This window comes from Panulirus ornatus, chromosome 16, assembly GCF_036320965.1.
Source record: "Panulirus ornatus isolate Po-2019 chromosome 16, ASM3632096v1, whole genome shotgun sequence".
NCBI lineage: Eukaryota > Metazoa > Arthropoda > Malacostraca > Decapoda > Palinuridae > Panulirus > Panulirus ornatus.
The window spans coordinates 21,230,499-21,236,074 of NC_092239.1; positions in this window are offsets into that span (position 1 = coordinate 21,230,499).

A 5,576-nucleotide genomic window follows, 5' to 3' on the forward strand; every position below is an offset into this window, starting at 1 on the left:
TAAACATTACTTAGCACAGGTGAAAGAGGATTACCCATTGCCATACCAATTGTTTGCGCATAATCTCCATCGAAATGAAATTCGCAGTCTTTTATACACCTGTTTCAAAGTCTGCTTCCATTGAACTAATAAAATTGTGTACAAAAGACTGTGTATTTCAATTCAATGGAGATCATTATGCTCAAAAATTTGGTATGGCAATGAGTAACCCTCTTTCACCTGTACTAAGTAATCTTTATATGGAATTTTTTGAAACAAAATTTCTAAAGAATAGCTTCCTTCTAATACAATTTGGTTTAGGTATGTAGATGATGTTCTTTGTGTTTGGCCAACAAATGAAAATTTACAAATATTTCTCCCCTTACTAATTTAGTACCTTCCATCAAATTTACTGCAGAAAATGAAAATAATGGTATGTTACCATTTCTTGATTGCATGATCCATAGGCAAGGAAACAAGTTTAAGTTTAGAATATACAGAAAACCTAACAATGTATGTTCATATATCCATTACTACTCACCTCAACATGACAGAGTTAACTTATCATCATTTCAATCTATGTTCCTTAAAGCATTACGCATTTGCAGTCCAGAGTTTATTGATGATAAGTTTGAGAAGATATATGCCATTGGATCTAAGTTAAAGTGCACTAGATCTTTCATTGATAAATCCCTTAAGTTAGCAAAGAAATCATTTTATAGAGTTGAGCCCAAACATCCCATTGACACCAACAATCTTTTAGTTCTCCCTTTTGATAACGATTTTATTTACTTTCCAAGTTGCTTAAATCCTTTAATGTAAATGCTGTCTTCAGCAACAATAATACTATAAAGAATATCTTAATCAGGAATTCACCAGAAAATTCTCTTGGATGCATCTTTAAAGTGCCTTGTAGAAATTATGATAAGTTTTATGTTGGGCAGACTGGTAAGGATCTTTCTGTTAGACTTAAGCAACATATAGTATAAGAACGGGACAAAAATCAAATGCCTTGTTTAATCACGTTAAAAACTATGATCATTGTATTGACTAGAGTAATGCCATCTCAGTTATTAACTCTATTACCACGAGAAATATCGTTGAATATTCTATTCTTAAATACACAAAGAATTATAATCTTAATATTATTGATGGTCTATACAAATCAAATAACTTAATAGATGAGAAAATTTGTAAATTGATAAGTTTATAAACGCTATTGTCTATCTAGGACAATAGCACGTTTACCAAATGGCATCCTAGCCTCATCTCTTCGATGTATATCAACTGATTGTTATATTTCTCTTTTGTGTCTCCCCTGATGATGTGATCATTACACAAAAGTGCACTTGGGAACTTATCGTGTTCCATTTACCTTGTGGACTCATAGGATATATATATATATATATATATATATATATATATATATATATATATATATATATATATATATATATATATATATATAATATATATAATATATAGATAAATAGATAGATAGATAGACAGATATACACACACAAACAAGAGGCTGTATGATTACAGTTTCGTCAAAGAACGTCTCACTCAAAAGCAACCTACATTTCCCTGCTAGTGTAAGTAGCATCATCAGGCTGCAGGAGCTTTTGGAAAGAGTTTCCAAGTAGCACCAGTTGTGTGTCCGAGAGTTTACCTACACCCGCAATACTGACAGCTGCAGCCTGCGTGCGCAAGCACCTACTAGCCAACCACAAACGGTCTTGGTGACGCTGGTCACATGTCTACCAATCACAACCTATTTCTGTTATCATGACGTGAGCCAACAAGCTTACAGCCCCTCCTCCACTTTATAAGGTTATGTTTTGAGCGATCATATATACAAGGAACCCAAGTTGTTGGAGTCACTTCCTCCAGGTCGTTGTATCGTACCCAAAAGATCTGAGGTGTGTTCAACCCTCCTCCGTCCCCTAGTATAAGTAAGCTAATAGTGCTCATGTTTCACTGTGTTAAAGTGTCACGTCAGCCACGGTAGTGTGATGACTGTGGATCTCGCTCTGCCTCAGGATGAATCTTGTCGTAGGTAATCATATTGACCTGCCGGGTGGGATCACCTCGACGGGTCACACCTTCCTCATGGTACTCTGCCTCAGGATGAATCTTGTCGTAGATAATCATATTGACCTGCCGGGTGGGGTCACCTCGACGGGTCACACCTTCCTCATGGTACTGAAAGTGTCTTGTAATATATCTACAACTTGTCTTTCAGTAATTGCTATATATCTAGTGGAGGAATGGTCTCGTGGTTACAAGTGAATTGAAAATTTGAATATTGTGCAGACCTTTTTAATGTGGTAAAGAGCATATGACACTTTCGGATATGATTCTTGTTTGGAATTAAGCATTGATATCATTCTAAACTATGCGACATGAACACGTTTGGCAAAAACTTTATAAATGCTTCACTCTCCAGTGATGCACAAGTGACGTATATTTGGTATAGTGTTCCTAGTAAGGCTTTGGAAAATTCTTAACATAGGTATGACCTTGTCTGCAGTGTGTCGCCTAATGTACTTGGCCATAATTTCCTCGTTTGTTAGCTTTAGACTCAGCATAATGAGGAGTTTGATGACTACAAAACCCTCCAGTATACGTCACCGTATGTAACAATGTAAGACGGTGCACTACTGATGATAAAGAGGGATTACCAGCCCTGTGGCAGGATGATGCTATGATGCTGTAAGAGGAAGCTTTCCCGTCTCATGGCTATGACGGCTCATAGTTGATCACATTGATCATTCACTTCATAAACATTTACTTAAACCTGACATCATTTTATACACCCAGGTATTTCCTTCATGAAATTTTTTTCTTGATTTGTTTTCAGATTCCTATAACTTGTCACTCTTCCCATTGTTTCTAATTGTTCTTGTGTGTGTGTGTCGATTTCTTATCAACAGGTTTTTGGTGCTCATCTGTTTCCAAGGGTTATAAGGTTACTTATACTGGTCCTGCTCTGAACCTACAGCTTCCATTAGAGCTGCTCATATGATAGTTATATCATTCATTTTAGTCTATGAATTATCTGCAAGTCTTACTTGTAAGGAATTGCCAGTAATCCTTCCTGAATTTTGAGGTTGTTCATGCCTACTTTGTGTTTGTTGAAACCCTCAAAGTATTTCCTTCTCCATTTCCCTGCCTTTCCCTTCGGCTGCAGTTTCATTTACATGAACACCATTTCCTCTTGCATTATTTACATACCATATTTTTGGTTCTTCCTTTGAATCCACGATGATTATTGTCATATGATCTTATCATTGGGCGACCCTTATATACTAATTTGCTCTTTGTTGAGTGTTAAAACTACCATCTACCTATTCTCTTACATCATTTCTGATTTTGTCATTCCATTAAATGTTGATCGTACGTGTATAGACAGTGATTCAGTATCCTCGGTGGTTTACATTTAAATTCTAACTGTTTAATGAAGGTTTACAACACACGAATATTTCATTGGACATTCTCGCCTTTCATTATCCGGAGCATCATGTTCATTTATACTGAAGTTATGCTTCACGAACAGCTCTCGAGATCTCCAAATCATAGGTTCCAAGTGTTCCCAGAAATCTCTTAGCTCTTCACTGAATTGAAGAAGAAAAATTGATGCCATGAAATAACACAGTTTCGTTTTATATGTCTTTTCCAGTTCTAGTTCCTCTCTTCTTCATTCATTTCAATATTCTTTTCATTTTGATGACTGAATGTCTGCAACAAGACTCATTATCTACAACGAACTATCAATAACAGGCATAACTTGTGCAGAACTTCGTCAGACATCTCTTTCCCACTCCTTCCATCACTGCGACACGTCGACCCACCACTTATATTAACCTCAGATGGGAGTAAGAACGAATAGTTTGACTCAGAGGTGAATACCAAGCGATGACTCGACCATTGTCTTAAAAGATTTTTTAGTGACAAAATTAATCACTGTGTCATTACCCATATGTACTTATCTATTTGTACTTTACTGGGAGGGAGGCTTGCACATATGTGTGTGTGTGTGTGTGTGTGTGTGTGTGTGTGTGCGTGTGCGTGTATGTGTGTGTGTGTGTGTGTGTGTGTATGTGTGTGTTAGTTTGGCCGATGGAGAAGGAGCTTTCCAGCCGTGGGAGCTAACATATTCTTGCATTATTGTGTTTCAGTGTTTGATCTCTCCAGTGCTTCTCTGTTTCTTTATTTGTTCGTCACGTCACTTCATGTCCCTCCATACACTTTTCTTGCCTTGCTTCCACTTGTGTCCTCTTGCTCTGGATTTCCTTCTAATCTTAAGTAAATATTTTATGTTAACGTTGCAACGGCTTCTTTGGAATTCACATGCAGTTATCAGGTCTACCCTTACCCGTCTTCTTTATAAAGTGTTCAGCTTCTCTCTTCGTATATTGTTCCACTCACGTCTGGTACCATTCTTGCTCTATTATTTTGCACCACTTCAAGCACTTCCATGTCACTTCACATTGGTGGATGCCTGGATGTTGATGTAGATTCGAGCTTACGTCATACATATGTAAGTCGTGCAGCTCTCGTTAAACATCTCATTGTCCAGGTACTTGGAGATTATTTTGACGCTGACCAAAATGTGATTTTCCTCCCTAGCGATCACTCTGATGACATGTTCGATCTCAAGTGACTTCATACGACCCGTTCACAGCATGACTCTTGAAATCATTTTTTCTCTCTATGATACTAATGATGTGTACTGTTTAAACTCTCCCATCTTCATCACTTTGCATTTTCCGCGATTAAACTTCACTAGCCCTCTGTCTGACCACTCCAGCCTCTTGTTGAAGATATTCCTCATATTTTGCAATCCGCGTTTCCTTGCACTGTTTTCAGCGATCATATTCACTGGAAAACTTACTTTGCTTCGTAAACCTTGTCATCCATGCTTTGTCAGGACGGTTTTAACACACCTTCCGCAGCTTCAGATGGTTTCGCATCGTACATCTACACACATTACGGACCCCATCGCTGAGTCCTGACGGTATCCCATCTGTCACCCTCCTTGTAACGTGTTTTCTCTTCTCTCCCAAGTATATAGCGTTGACTCCATTTCAGCATCGCTCCTCAGTCTTATGTGAAGAACACGATCAAAGGTTCTTCAGGTAGTCTAACACTGCACAACCAACTGCCCTATATCTTCTCCAGAGGATATTTTCTGGTATGCCACAGTCTTGACTGGAAGAGGAGAGTGGTAATAGAGACGAAGAAGTAGGGGAAAGCGAAATAGAAAATAACATAAGGAGATCTAGAGGAAGAGAAAATCTTGCCATTTATAATGGAGTAGTTCGTGACTGTCAGAAGTATGGGAAGGTAAACAGTATGAAAGCTTACAATGAAGGAAAGGAAAGACATTGTAAAATCATATCCTTAATATTCCAACTGCTATATGGTACAGCAGCTTGCTAAGCTCTACGTGTTTAGCTAACAGAGGGAATGTACAGAGAACGTGTTCTTGGGAAGGGGACTCACTGTAAAACACAACAGAAGCGGGGCTGTGAACCAGCAGTGCGGGGTAAGGCAAGTCGATAAGGTTATGAGAGGTCAGACTAGGACATATG